This window comes from Chelonia mydas, chromosome 1 (assembly GCF_015237465.2).
Source record: "Chelonia mydas isolate rCheMyd1 chromosome 1, rCheMyd1.pri.v2, whole genome shotgun sequence".
NCBI classification, from domain to species: Eukaryota; Metazoa; Chordata; order Testudines; family Cheloniidae; genus Chelonia; species Chelonia mydas.
The window spans coordinates 181,613,442-181,629,755 of NC_057849.1; positions in this window are offsets into that span (position 1 = coordinate 181,613,442).

A 16,314-nucleotide genomic window follows, 5' to 3' on the forward strand; every position below is an offset into this window, starting at 1 on the left:
TTATTACAAGTATTTGCACTATAAAAAAAAGAAATAGTATATTTCAATTCACCTAATACAAGTACTGTAGTGCAATCTCTTTATCATGAAAGTTGAACTTACAAACATAGAATTATGTACAAAAAAAACTACATTCAAAAATAAAACAATGTGAAATTTTAGACCCTGCAAGTCCAGCCAATTGCTCAGACAAATAAGCTTGGTTACATTTGAAGGAGATAATGCTGCCCACTTCTTGTTTACAGTGTCACCTGAAAGTGAGAACAGATGTTCACATGGCACTGTTGTAGCTGGCGTTGCAAGATATTTACATGCCAGATGCGCTAAAGATTCATATGTCCCTTCATATTTCAACCACCATTCCAGTGAACATGCGTCCATGCTGATGACAAGTTCAGCTCAATAACAATCCAAAGCAGTGCGGAGCAACGCATGTTCATTTTCATCTTCTGAGTCAAATGCCACCAGCAGAAGGTTAATTTTCTTTTTTGGTGGTTGAGGTTCTGTAGTTTCTGCATTGGAATGTTGCTCTTTTAAGACTCCTGAAAGCATGCTCCATGCCCTGTCCCTCTCAGATTTTGGAAGGCACTTCAGATTCTTAAACCTTGGGTTGGTTAGAAATCTCACATTGATTCCTTCTTTGTGTTTTGTGAAATCTAGTGAAAGTGTTCTTAAAATGAACAACATGTGCTGGGTCATCATCCGAGACTGCTCTAATATGAAATATATGGCAGAATGCGGGTAAAAGAGCAGGGGAATACAATTCTCCCCCAAGGAGTTCAGTCACAAATTTAATTAATGCATTATTTTTTTAACAAGTGTCATCAGCATGGAAGCATATCCTCTGGAATTGTGGCCAAAGCATGAAGGGGCATACGATTCTTTAGCATATCTGGCACGTAAATACCTTGCACTGCCAGCTACAAAAGTGCCATGCAAATGCCTGTTTTCATTTTCTGGTGACATTGTAAATAAAAAGAGAGCAGCATTATCTCCTGTAAATGTAACCAAACTTGTTTGTCTTAGCGATTGGCTGAACAAGAAGTAGGACTGAGTGGGCTTTTAGGCTCTGAAGTTTTACATTGTTTTGTTTTCGCGTGCAGTTATGTAACAAAAAAAAATCTACATTTTTAAGTTGTACTTTCACGACAAAGAGATTGCACTACAGTACTTGTATGAGGTGAATTGAAAAATACTATTTCTTTTGTTTATCATGTTTACAGTGCAAATATTTGTAATAAAAATAATATACACTTTGATTTAAATTACAACACAGAATACAATATATATGAAAATGTAGAAAAACATCAAAATATTTAATAAATTTCAATTGGTATTCTATTATTTAACAGTGTGATTAAAACTGCGATTAATCACAATTAATTTTTTTGAGTTAATCGCGTGAGTTAACTGCAATGAATCAACAACCCTAAAAATTATATGTACCAAATATAGGGCACCCACTTGCATCAGCCTAATGTTGAGGGCTACTAGGCCTCCAATCCCTAATACAGAACATATGCTTCCCTTCTTGCTAGGAAAATATAGATGTATTTTTAAAAGATTCTATCACCTACTACAGAAAAAAGACAAGAGTTTAAATGACTTAGAAAAACCTATGAACCTAAAACCTAGTTAGAGAAGTTTGTGAAATCTTGAACTCTGAGTTCACTCATCCCTACTGATTAGCAACACCCTCTGCTAGAAGCAAGGATGAGCACATCTCAAGAAGTTCTGAGGTTTGGTATGGAAAAGTATCCAAAAGTGGGGAATTTCCCTCCTGCCACCAGGTTCAATAAGCCATACACAAGAACAAAACCAGGCTGGGAATCTTGGCTTTCGTAAGTTTTCAGGTACTAACAATTTTCAGCTGAGCTAGAAACATGACAAGAACAGCTCCGCTCTCAGTATATTTCAGCTCTTCCGCTCTTGATTAGAACCAGGAAGAACAGAGAGGGGTGAAAATGACAAATATGTATCAAACCCCAGAGAAGTTTCCATGATGCAAAGGTTTGAGGTAGTTCTTACATTACCCAAACCACCTCGCATATCACTAACTAACTGATTCTAATGGTCCCAACTCAGTAATGATGCACTGTTTGGCAAGGGCCCCCATGGTCTTTTTGTGTTAGAGTTTTATTTACTGTAAACGCTAAGTAGCAGAGTAATTCCAATCTCATCTTCTTCATTAAGAACCGACTCAGTGCAGTTTAAACTGTCTGATAGCCCAGGTAACATTTTACAAATATCTGATTAATTTTAGCTAGAGCATGAACAAAGGGTGCAAACGCTGTTGCTCTTTCAAAAGCTTTTTAAAAGATGGTGGTTAATGTGTGTGTGTGTGTGTGTGTGTGTGCGGGGGGGGGGGGGGGGAATCAGTGAAGCCATGGCACAGTTTCAGTAATTCATAAAGGCAAATCAAGACCATAGACTGTATTAGCAGAGGGTAGGTCAGCCTTCCATACTCATTCAGAGCCTGAGAAATAAAATCCTCTACTCTGCAAGGCAGTTTGCAAGAGCAAACTAAATGTAAATGACTTTAATGCTGGTGAAGGCTGCCAGATTGATAGCCCTTGAAACAGACATCCTCTGCCAAAAGTGCGAAGTCTCAAGCAGCAGTCCAAGATTCTCCCACATTGCTCTTCCTATCCACCCTTCATTGTGCCTCAGTATTGCCCTAAGCAGGCTACTTCTAATGTTGAGAAAGGGATTTACTGTCTAGGGCCCATTAAATCCTGGGCCTCTGCTGAGGGTACTCACCGAGGTAATCAACTGTGACTACGATGTTGTCATGTGGATACACATCCGATAGAAACCGAACTGAAGCACCTCACTCTTTCCAGACCAGCCATTCTACAGACATCAGAAGGTTAAAAACCTTTAAGCTGCTAGAGACCCAGGCTAGATTCAAGCTGGCAACTTTGCAGTGTATGGCTTTGTATCCTATTACTGCTCCCCTGAACCATCCACTTTCCCACATAGCTATTGGATTTTTGAGCGAAGTAGGACGATGTCAGGAGTAGCATGTGAAATTTAAACATGCCCAGCTTATTTTATATAGGGCTACAAAAAATAAAATATTCAATCAACCAATTCTAATCTTCAACTAAAAGAAATGAACAGCAAAATTCTATTCCCCCACTCCCTTGAAGTAATGAATGCTTGTTTTAAGGCAAATAAAATCTCTTTAGATTCATCAGTAACTGTAATTATTCAGTCATAGTAAAGGGTGGGATGAGTGCATTTTGTGCCCAAGATGTATGTTTTCATGACAGTTTTGCGAGGCAAGGCTAAATTAGACAGGAAATGACCTGCAATATAAGATCATCTAGTCTTTCTCCTTGCCATTGTAGGATTGCTCCAGAGAATATATTCTCCAGTGTGTTCATGTATTCCATGATTTTTCTGCTCTGCAGAATCTTTCCATTCAGAAAAAATATTAAGGTTCCAGTACTTCTGTATAGCGTGCTGCATCAGAGATGTAAAATGGCACCTATTTATCACAAAACTAGAGGTAGCTTCAAAGCCTAACTTTATTTAAATCCAGTCACTTTTAAATTACTTTGCTCAAAAAAGACAGTATAATCATTAGAACTGGTTGGAACCTTTGTTGCCAAAATGAAATTTTGGCAAAATGTTCTGTTTTATCTAAGCCAAACTGTTTCATGAAGACATATTGGGTTCCATGAAATGTTCACCAGGAAGGTTTTTTGAGGGGAAGGGCAGGAAGAGAGACATGCTATTTGAATAGCTGAGTGATTAGGGTACAGGCCAGGGAGGTGGAAGACCCAGGTATAGGCCTCAATGGAACACCAATTTTGAAACTCAAAAGTTGCCGTCTAATTGACTTGTCATCCTCCAGCCAGCTCTAGTAATTATAAAGTGACTAACACACAGTTAAAAGCTACACATATTCGTCCCACACTGTTGTGTGTGTGCCCATATGAGATGATGGAGTCTGAGTCTGGAACTTCTCAATGCTGAATAATGGAGGTTATTTTGCTTGCACTGCCATGAAGACAACGTACCCTCCACTGTTTTTATCCCGGAAAGGAGGAGAGTATATTTTAAACAAGACCAACTGTTGTGAGTGAAAAACAGCATAACTACTTGGATATAAAAATAACCTTAAGATTGAATCCATTCAGATGATGCAGATCGCAACTACCATGACAGATATCGAGCTGGGTTGTAAAGTTATACATTTATGTGATCATAGCACTGAGATTCCACCTAGTGTCTTAAAAAGGCAATTCAGGTATCTAGATGTGTAGGCTAACCAAGACCATGACAAGCTCAAACCTCGTTGAAAGCTAAAAAGTGGTACTGAAGCTATAAAACTGCTACTCCCCAGTGTAACCACTGGCTCATTGGGATTTTTTTTTAATAAAGAATCCCATTGATTAAACAGCTCACTGGTTATTTTTACTTCTTGATTTGTGTGTGTCTGCCCTTTTGGTCCGTGTGCCTCCGCTCTGGGGAGAGCTAGCACCTGCATCTAGAGTCTGGAGACTATAATCAGCCTGTATGGCCTCCTCATCACCTCCCCTGTTGTAACTGCAAACAACAGAGGGCTTGTTCCGATGATCACCATGCTGCATGTGGTGTCAGACACAAGCCTGTCAAAACCACAGTGACACTAGCTAATGGAGTGCAGGAACTCTCCTCCCACACATTTCTAGTAGCAGCTCAACACAGTAGGTGCACTGCTGCGTATTACCTCAAAACCAAAGCCAAATACCAATTCATCTAAGATGGTCAAAGATAAGACAGGAAATTAGTGCTGAAGGGGCTGCAAATAGGTCGCCTCATCACCTTCACAACCATGTAGACTTTCCAGTGCGTCCACAGTGCTGAGAGAATCCAGGTCAAGTTACTTCTTGTGGCAGAACTTGGATGCACCCAATAGGAATTCTACCCCCAAAAAAGACACATGGTACATTTCATTTGCACATTAGGACCTAGCATGCTCTTCTGGCTCACAGCTATTTCTACATCAACAGTGCATGAAGGAAACACGAACACGGAATTGAGAACAAGCAGCCAACTTTGGCCTCAGTTTTGCCCTTGGATGCATCGATGTCTTCTCTGTATGGGCTGCAAACCAGAACTATGGGAAGCTACACTCATGCCTAAGGCACCACCATCTAACCCAGCTACACCAATTTCAGTTCTGTGGGTGCTGGGTAAAAGGAGGCTCCTCACTGGAATTCATTCTGTTCTGTCATTGGACTCTGCAGCTCAGCAAGGAGCTTTAAGCAAAGTCTTTTCCACCAGGTCTGAGGCCCTAACGTTTCATTACCCCACACATCCAAAACTTAAGGGAATTTTAACGAAAATGACCAAAATGTTCACACTGGCATGGTAGGTATCAACCATACAAATAAGGTTGGATTCATTATCTCTTCCTCCACTTCACCAGTACATGGCATCAGATAGCTCCTTTCCCTATGATCTTCAGACCACATACCATACCAGTGACAGAGGGGAGGAAAGCAGGTATTCAGGAGAAAAGAATTCCAAAGGCAGCAGCCCTCAGTGAAAAACATCCTGTGTTCTGCTCCCAACCCAACATATCAGAGTACCCGAGCAGTTCTGATACAATCGTAGTCCTGCATGCAGACTGAAATTTCCTCTCTCTCTCTCTCTCTCTCACACACACACACACACACACACACACAGAGTAACAATGACAGATTGTCAGGAGACTTAAGGACCCCAAATGTCTGGTTCAATGATGGAACACTGACTAGACAAAGTATGAGTTTTATATTTTATTGATAGATCTAGATAAGTAACTAAGCCAACACCCCACACCAAAATAAAGCTATCCCGATGTATTATAGAAACATTACAAATATCTCAAAAAGATAAGATTAAAATCCCCAACCTAATAAATTCATATCCCAACAAACAATCCTTAGCCAATAACCTAAAAAAGGTGCTGCTGGGGGTCTACAGTCCTCAAATAAAAGGGACATTATAAAAGCCAATTCAATATTTATGCACTTTGTTCAAAGAAGAACAAATAGTGGAGAAAACAACTCCCAGTTTAATTCACTAAGACATAAAACTACAAACCCAAAAGAATGGCTTTGCCAGTCTTTATTTAATACCAATGTTTTTGCTCCCCTCCCCCAAAGGAATGGTCATAGAAAATGTTTCAATATCATTTATAATGAAAATTTTGAGGATAAGCCCAATTTGTTATATCTGGGTAACCAAAAAATTAGGTGGAAACAACATTTCTCAAGGTTAGATATGTAGCTTCTTTTAACTCAAACATGAACACCTGTGGGACTTTTCAGAGTAAATCGTTATTTGACTCCTAGCTACTCTCAGCGTGGTTATGTGCCACTGCTCTGTAGGCTTTATCAGAGCTCATTTACGCTCTTACACCCACACTCACTCATTCATACACACACCACTAAAAATGCACATTCATACCTGCATGCAGTGTAATTATAGCCATGTTGGTCCCACGATACTACAGAGACAAGGTGGGTGAGGTAATATCTTTTATGGGATCAACTTCTGTTGGTAAGAGAGACAAGTTACCTCACCCACCTTGTCTCTCTATTAATATCTGGTCAGCATGGGTGATGTGTGATTCCTCCATTGGGGAAGCTGCGCACACCTGGACTGTGGTCCTGCCCCAAGGCTTGACCCCACTCAGCCTCCTCCCCCGGAAGCCTTGCCCATGCTCATCCACCTCCCCAAGACACCCCCTCAACCCTTCCCGCTCTGTTAGGTTAAAAACTTCCCCAAGGCACACATCTCTATTTGTCCTTGGACTGAGGTATGCTGCCACCACCAAGTGGTTTAGACAAAGAATCAAGGAAAGGACCACTTGGAGTTCCTATTCCCACAAAATATCCCCCCCAAGCCTACACCCCCTTTCCTGGGGAGGCTTGAAAAATAAACAAGGTGAGCACAAACCAGACCCTTGGGTTTGTAGGACGCTAAAAACCCAATCAGATTCTTAAAAAACAGAACTTTATTATAAAGAAAAAAGAAGTAAAAGAAGCACCTCTGTAAAATCAGGATGGAAGGTAATTTTACAGGACAATCAGATTCAAAACACAGAGGATTTCCCTCTAGGCCAAACTTTAAAGTTACAAAAAGAAAACCACCTTCCTCTCAGCACAGAGAAAAATCACAAGCCAAAACAAAAATAAGCTAAAGCATTCCCTTGCTAGTACTTACTAATTCTAATGGAGTTGGTTTGCTTGCTTCCTTGATCTGTGTCTGGCAACCACTCAGAACAGACAGACCAAAACCTTCCCCTCCGCCCCCGATTTGAAAGTATCTTGTCCCCCTATTGGTCCTTTTGGTCAGGTGCCAGCCAGGTTACCTGAGCTTCTTAACCCTTTACAGGTAAAAGGATTTTGTGCCTCTGGCCAGGAGGGATTTTAATAGTACTGTATACAGGAAGGTTGTTACCCTTCCCTTTATATTTATGACAGAGCTTTACCATGCAAACACTCCACATAACTTTATACCATGGGCTACAGATGTTATAAGTGAGATCAATACATTTAGCATCCTACAAGTATTTCATCATCTAAACACTAAACACATTCTTATAAACTCACCATCTATTTTAACAATGCTAACGCACAGGTGAACCAGACTGGCTTCTAGCTATGCATTTGTCTGTGTTCAGTGAGGCCTAGGGCCCTTGGCATGAGCTGGCACCTGGTCTGCCAACCTCACACACATCTCCTACTTGACAAAATAAAAATTCAAATAAAAACTTAATGGCAACACAAGCTCTTCATCCTGACAGCACCTGTCAAATCTTTCTGGAACACTGCTTGCCTGTAGATGGTGGATTTTCTCAGCTTCTGTTGGTGTTTAGTTAACTAGCCGGTCGCTTGGATGCTGTCAGACTTACCTGTGATAAATCTTAGTTGCTGGCTATTATTGGGTTCCATCAACCCATCACTGGCCAGATGCCAGGGAAGGAAGAATAGACCTTGCTTATGTGATAGCCAAGCTCTTGGGAAACACACCAAGGATTGAACAGGGGACTGCCAGAGATAAATGCATGGGCTGCTACAGTTCGAGCTAAAGAGCCATGGCTTGGTAGCTGAGGGCTGTAACAACTCATCTCCTCCGTGTATTCGGCACAAAGGTGGGCCGGTAACACACACTCAGCAGTGGGTTACACTGAAATCACATGGCTTCTGACGTTGGGATGGGGTGGGCAGGGACATGGACTTCAAGTCACCTTTCACCACCACTTCTACAGGGACATGCCCACACCTCCTCCTCTGACCTACCTGGCTGAATCAGAATAAGGCATTTCCCAGGAGCTGTTAGGCCTTTCACCCAATGTGGATTTATTACATCATCTTTCACAATAATCAAGTCCCAATTTGAGAGATGTCTTGTTGAAATCTAGAAAAAATCCAGTAGACTCAGCAAGTTTCTAACTGAACATTGCAGAAAGTAAATTGTCTATTTATCAGTCCCAAAATATCAGATTGATTCGGTCAGTTTGATGATGTTGGTCAGAAGATCTTCTGATCTTGAACTGCTGAAAGGTTGAACAAAATTGCTGGCCATCTTTTAGAAGTTGTAATTTTAAAAAATCCAATTCAAAACAAAACAAAAAAATTTAAAATAAAACTTAAGTCTGAATTGTAAGTCTTAATTGCAAACACGCCCATTCATATGCATCTACTGCTGCATGTTATTTCTTTTACTCTCAGGACAAGCGAATTAGAAAAAGTCTTTTTTTTTCAATGTAATTCATAGATTCATAGATATTTAGGTCAGAAGGGACCATTATGATCATCTAGTCTGACCTCCTGCACAACGCAGGCCACAGAATTTCACCCACCACTCCTACAAAAAAAACCCTCACACCTATATCTATGCTACTGAAGTCCTCAAATCGTAGTTTAAAGACTTCAAGGAGCAGAGAATCCTCCAGGAAGTGACCCGTGCCCCACGCTACAGAGGAAGGCGAAAAACCTCCAGGGCCTCTTCCAATCTGCCCTGGAGGAAAATTCCTTCCCGAACCCAAATATGGCGATCAGCTAAACCCTGAGCATATGGGCAAGATTCATCAGCCAGATACTACAGAAAATTCTTTCCTGGATAACTCTGATCTCACCCCATCTAATAGCCCATCACAGGCCATTGGGCCTATTTATGAATATTTAATTACCAAAACCATGTTATCCCATCATACCATCTCCTCCATAAACTTATCGAGTTTAATCTTAAAGCCAGATAGATCTTTTGCCCCCACTGCTTCCCTTGGAAGGCTATTCCAAAACTTCACTCCTCTGATGGTTAAAAACCTTCATCTAATTTCTAGTCTAAATTTCCTAGTGGCCAGTTTATATCCATTTGTTCGTGTGTCCACATTGGTACTGATCTTAAATAATTCCTCTCCCTCTCTGGTATTTATCCCTCTGATATATTTATAGAGAGCAATCATATCTCCCCTCAACCTTCTTTTAGTTAGGCTAAACAAGCCAAGCTCCCTGAGTCTCCTTTCATAAGACAAGTTTTCCATTCCTCGGATCATCCTAGCAACCCTTCTCTGTACCTGTTCCAGTTTGAATTCATCCTTCTTAAACATGGGAGACCAAAACTGCACACAGTATTCCAGGTGAGGTCTCACCAGTGCCTTGTATAATGGTACTAAAACCTCCTTATCCCTACTGGAAATACCTTTCCTGATGCATCCCAAGACTGCATTAGCTTTTTCACAGCCATATCACATTGGCGGCTCATAGTCATCCTATGATCAACCAATACTCCAAGGTCCTTTTCCTCCTCCGTTACTTCTAATTGATGCATCCCTATCTTATAACTAAAATTCTTGTTAATAATCCCTAAATGCATGACCTTACACTTCTCACTATTAAATTTCATCCTATTACTATTACTCAAGTTTACAAGGTCATCCAGATCCTCCTGTAGGGTATCCCTGTCCTTCTCTAAATTGGCAATACCTCCCAGCTTTGTATCATCCGCAAACTTTATTAGCACACTCCCACTTTTTGTGCCAAGGTCAGTAATAAAAAGATTAAATAAGATTGGTCCCAAAACCGATCCTTGAGGAACTCCACTGGTAACCTCCCTCCAGCCTGACAGTTCACCTTTCAGTAGGACCCGTTGTAGTCTCCCCTTTAACCAATTCTTTATCCACCTTTCAATTTTCCTATTGATCCCCATCTTATCCAATTTAACTAATAATTCTCCATGTGGCACAGTATCAAATGCCTTCCTAAAATCCAGGTAAATTAGATCCACTGCATTTCCTTTGTCTAAAAAATCTGTTACTTTCTCAAAGAAGGAGATCAGGTTGGTTTGGCACGATCTACCTTTTGTAAAACCATGTTGTATTTTGTCCCATTTACCATTGACTTCAATGTCCTTAACTACCTTCTCCTTCAAAATTTTATCCAAGACCTTGCATACTACAGATGTCAAACTAACAGGCCTATAATTACCCGGATCACTTTTTTTCCCTTTCTTAAAAATAGGAACTATGTTAGCAATTCTCCAATCATACGGTACAACCCCTGAGTTTACACATTCCTTAAAAATTCTTGCTAATGGGCTTGCAATGTCATGTGCCAATTCCTTTAATATTCTTGGATGAAGATTATCTGGGCCCCCCGATTTAGTCCCATTAAGCTGTTCGAGTTTGGCTTCTACCTCAAATATGGTGATGTCTACCTCCATACCCTCATTCCCATTTGTCATTCTACCATTATCCCTAAGATCCTCTTTAGTCTTATTAAAGACTGAGGCAAAGTATTTGTTTAGATATTGGGCCATGCCTACATTATCCTTGACCTCCACTCCATCCTCAGTGTTTAGCGGTCCCACTTCTTCTTTCTTTGTTTTCTTCTTATTTATATGACTATAGAACCTTTTACTATTGGTTTTAATTCCCTTTGCAAGGTCCAACTCTACTTGACTTTTAGCCTGTCTCACTTTATCCCTACATGTTCTGACCTCAATAAGGTAGCTTTCCTTGCTGATCCCTCCCTTCTCCCACTCCCTATATGCTTTCTGCTTTTTCTTAATCACCTCTCTGAGATGCTTGCTCATCCAGCTTGGTCTACAACTCCTGCCTATGATTTTTTTCCCCTTACTTGGGATGCAGGCTTCCGATAGCTTCTGCAGCTTTGATTTAAAATAATCCCAGGCCTCCTCTACCCTTAGATCCATAAATTCTTCAGTCCAATCCACTTCCCTAACTAATTTCCTTAATTTTTGAAAGTCAGCCCTTTTGAAATCAAAAACCCTAGCTGCAGATTTATTTTTTATTAATCCTTCCATTCAGTTTGAACAGAATTAGCTCATGATCACTTGAGCCAAGATTATCCCCTACAACCATTTCTTCTATGAGGTCCTCACTACTCACCAAAACCAAATCTAAAATGGCATCCCCTCTAGTCGGTTCAGCAACTACTTGCTGAAGGAATCCATCAGCTATCGCATCTAGGAAAATCTGAGCCCTATTATTATTACTAGCACTCATCCTCCAATCTATATCTGGGAAGTTAAAGTCTCCCATGATCACACAGTTTCCATTAGTATTTACTTTATTAAAAACATTAAAAAGGGCTCTATCCATATCCAAATTAGATCCCGGCGGTCTATAGCACACCCCAAGCACTATCCCAGGAGAGGCTCTAATAGTTTTCTTCCCCAATTTAATTTTTGCCCAGACGGACTCAGTCATATCCATTTCATCGCTTCTTATTTCTTTACATTCTATCCCATCATTGATATACAATGCTACTCCACCACCTTTACTTCGGTCTTTCCTAAACAGCACATACCCTTCAATACCTGTAGCCCAGTCATGACTACTATTCCACCATGTTTCTGTTATCCCTATAATATCTGGTTTCTCTTCCTGCACCAGTAGCTCTAGTTCCTCCATTTTGTTACCTAGGCTCTTCGCATTAGTGTACAAACATCTTAATTTTTGCTGTTTGGCCTCACTCACATTCTGTTAGGCACGGTCATTTTACTACCAGTATAACCTATTAGACTTGTATCTACACTGCCCTTCCTCCTACCCACGGCTGTATCCACTCTTACTTCATTTTCTTTCCTCTCAATGCTAAATTCTGGCGTGGAGATTACCTGGACATCTCCCAACCATCTCCCCCTAATTCCTAGTTTAAAGCTCTCTTAATCAGTTGTGCCAGCCTCCACCCTAGAAGTCTATTTCCTTCCCTACTCAGATGAAGTCCATCCCGAGAGAACTGTCCTCTATCCATGAATGCCTCCCAGTGGCCATACATCCCAAAGCCCTCCTTATAGCACCACTACCTAAGCCATCTGTTGATAGTCATAATCTTGTCACACCTTTGTTGCCCTTCTCTAGGAACAGGCAGAATCCCACTAAAGATCACCTGAGCCTCAATTTCCTTAAGCGTCTTCCCCAGCCTAGCATAGTCTCCCTTAATACTTTCCAGCGAGAATCTAGCCGTATCATTTGTTCCCACATGAAGGATAATTAGGGAATTCTTTCCCGCTCCCTTTAGAATCCTTTTCAACCTCAGGTCTACATCCCGTATCTTAGCACCTGGAAGACAGCACACCCTCCTATTCTCCGGATCAGCTCTGGTTACAGGCCTATCTATTCTTCTCAGTAAAGAGTCCCCAATCACATAGACCTGTCTTTTCCTAGTGACGGTGCTATTCTCCAGTCTATCCCCTGTTCCCTCTGGCTGCAAGTTCTTTCCATTCCTATTCTCCCTTGTAATCCTCTTTAACCCATCCTGTATCCTCCTGGGGCTCATATTTGGTGTAATCTCCATTAACTCTTCCCCTTTTCCTATAGGACTAGCTGTTCTTCTCTTGTTCCTTGCCCTTCCACCTTCAGTGACTACCTGCTGAGCTCCTTCTTCATTTTCCAACTCTGCATACCTATTCTTAAGCTCTATTTCTCCTTCACTAGCCCGTCTTTTCCTCTGCCTGGTTCTTTTAGTCACATGCTTCCACTGACCACTTTCCTCACCCAGTCTCCCCTCAGAATTCCCCAGTCCTGCTTCCATCTGCAAGTCTGAGCTTTTCCCTTCAGATACCTCAGGTCTTTGCTCCATAATCTGCTCAAACCCCTTCCCAAACTCTACCAGACTTTCCACCTGCATCTCCAAACGTCGGATCTTTTCCTCCATCAGCTCTATCAGACGGCATTTCATACAGACAAAACTCTTACCAAGTGCCCCCTCCAGGATCATGTACCTACCACAGCTTCCACATCCAGTCATCTTCATTGTGTCTTCCGCTACATGGGTCACTCCCACTGCTGCCTCTGTATCTGCCATAGCCTTCCCACCTAAATCCTGTTAATCTGGGAAACACAAACCACACCAAAACACCACCACCCACAGCAAACAACAAGCACCACAAGACAAACTCCCCTTACAAACTCAGACTCCCCTGTTTACAGCTCTGTTTGCTAGCTCCTGTGCAGCTGTCTGTGCCGCTGCCTGACTGGCTGGCTACCTTTATAGGACCCCTAGTCAGAGAAGCCCCGCCCCCTAATCAGGTCTCAGCTTCTCTCCCAGCACAAAGCCCCTACAAGCCTCTCCACATACAAATACTACCAATACAAAACCAAAGACAAATACCTTCTCCTCCAACAGAACTCCCACTCAAACTCCCTTGTTTACAGCTCTGTTTGCTAGCTCCTGTGCCGCTGCAGCTGTCTGTATTTCCCCTTATTTTCCACTGACCTGAGCAGAAATCAAAATAGCTGTTCAAATGACACTATTATAAAAGGAGAAAAAGACATTTCTTTAGTTTACTACAAATCTGCATTTTTAAATCCTCAGAGGACCCCATCCATTAAACAGTCATCACAGTATAGAGACCAGGAAAAAAAATGATCAGAAGATGTACACAAGAAAAATAAGCGGAAACAATGTTTTTCATAGAGTCTTAGATTCCCAGGCCAGAAGGGACCACTGACTGCATAGCACGGGCCATAGAACTTTCCCAAAATAAGTCTTGTCTGTACTAGAGCATATCTTTTAGAAAAACATTCAGTCTTGATATTTAAATTGCCAGCAGTGGAGACTCTACCATGACCCTCTGGTAAACTGGAACAATTATTAATTAATTACCTTCTCTGTTAAAAATGTACAGCTTATTTCCAGTCTGAATTTGTCTAGTTCAACTTTCAACCACTGGATCTTGTTACACCTCTGCATGCTAGATTAAAAAAAACCTGTTATCAAATATTTGTTCCCCATGTAGGTATTTATAATCTGTTGTCAGTCACTCCTACATCTTCTCTTTGTTAATCTAAATAGATTGAGCTCTTTGAGTCTATCACGAAAAGGCATGTTTTCTAATCCTTTAATCATTCTCATGGTCTTCTATGAACCCTCTCCAATTTATCAACATCCTTCTTGAATTGTGAACAACAGAACTGGACACTGTATTCCAGTAGCAGTCACACCATTGCCAAATACAAGAGGTACTATAACTTCTGTACTCCCTACTCACTATTCCTATGTTGTATATAGTGACACTGCAGGTTTTCTCAGGAGCCAGCAATAAAGTAACCCTCAGTCCTGGTGCTGAAGAATGGATATCTCACAGGGGAGCAGAATGGGCTTGTGGTTAGTGTAGTAGTTCTCAGCCATTTGCACACCACAATCCCCCACCCATTTAGCAGTATGGTAAATGACAGGTTTTTTGTGACCCCCTTGACACCTGTTCCCAACCTCTCCCATTGAGGACCAGTAGGTTAGAGCACAGGGCAAGGATTGACAAAACTTGGGTTCCATTCCCAGATTCTCCTCTTTCTTTCTGTGACCTTGGCCAAGTCTTTTAACCCTTCCATGCCTCAATTTCATTTGGAAGATAGGGACATAATAGTTACTATATGTAATTTGGATGGAGGTTTTATAGAGGCTCTAAATGTTCTTTTACTTAGTGGCTGGAGGATTGGCTAACTTTACACTTATTAAAACCTGGGATTGCCCCTACACTCTGTAGCTAAACAAAGTTTTTTCTCTTAACACATCATGCAAATATGATCCTGTAACCTAAGATCAATAAGGCACCACAACGTGCACCTTCAATCCCTGTAAAACATTTATGTGTGATACAAAGCTGGAATAAGGTCTAATAAATAGGCAATTGTTCAGGTGGCACAGATAAGCTTCCAGGAATTTGCTGAGCCCACATCTGCCAGCACCACCTGTTAGGATCAAATAAGAGCAGAGAAAACACAGGGTTGCTTTAAAGCTGTTACTCCCTAAATGTTAGCAGATGTGAATGCACAAAGAGGCAAATGCAGCTGAGATGGGAAGGAACACGATAGATGGAGTGCACCAGGCCCTAAACCACCCCACCCAGGATTTAGGAAAAGGTGAATTAACCAAGGGGAGAATAACCCCATAAATTAGTCATTGTTAACGTGAGCTCATAATTTGTCATGGAATATTTGAATCATTCTATTAAACTGTCCTGTGTCAGTATTGATGAGTCATGCAATATTTGGTGTTTCCCTTAGAGCTCCTGGAATCAGGTGATGACATGAAAATATCAACTTTTTTTTTTTTTTTTTTTTTTTTTTTTTAAGTAAACGTCTAGCCCCCACAATGGCAGAGATATGCTTGAAAACAAACATGCTTATCATAGGGTGTGCAGGTGGAGAGGCTGAGGTCAACAAATTATCAGCAACACTTCAGTCCCCAAATATGCGCTTCTCCCTGCTGGCTGAATGTGGCACTGCAAACACTCCCTGCCTCCATTTTTTTTTAAATTTTATTCTTTTATTACAGAACTCTTCTAAAACATTTTACAGCGTACTGATAAACTTAGTACATCTATAAATACTCAAGTATAAATTGACCTATGGAACGAAGGTTTTCTGTCTCCCCCGGGATTCACGTGGCTCAGCCCTACAGCTGGGTCACACTCAGAGTTCAATTCCCTTCTGGAATAACAAAAGTCCAAACAAACAAAACATTCTTTCACCCGCCTCGGGCCTCTCTCAGGTCGTCCTCTGGGCTCAGTTCCCAGTCCTCTTCTGGGCTATCTTTTAATCTCTCCGGGATAGAGCCCTGACTCCCAAACTCTTTCCTCTAAGTACCCTTACAGTCTCAGCTCCTTTGGGATATCTTTGAGTCTTCCCTGCTCTGGGGCAGGGTGCTAATTCCAGGGTGTGTTCCCAGACCCCACTTCAGGGCCTTCCATAGGAGTCCAACTTGCTCACTGCAGTTCCTCCTCCAAAATCAGTTCTCCCAGCCCCTCTTATGGGTGCATCTACACAGCAAGTGGCCATGAGTCTCAGAGCCTGGGACG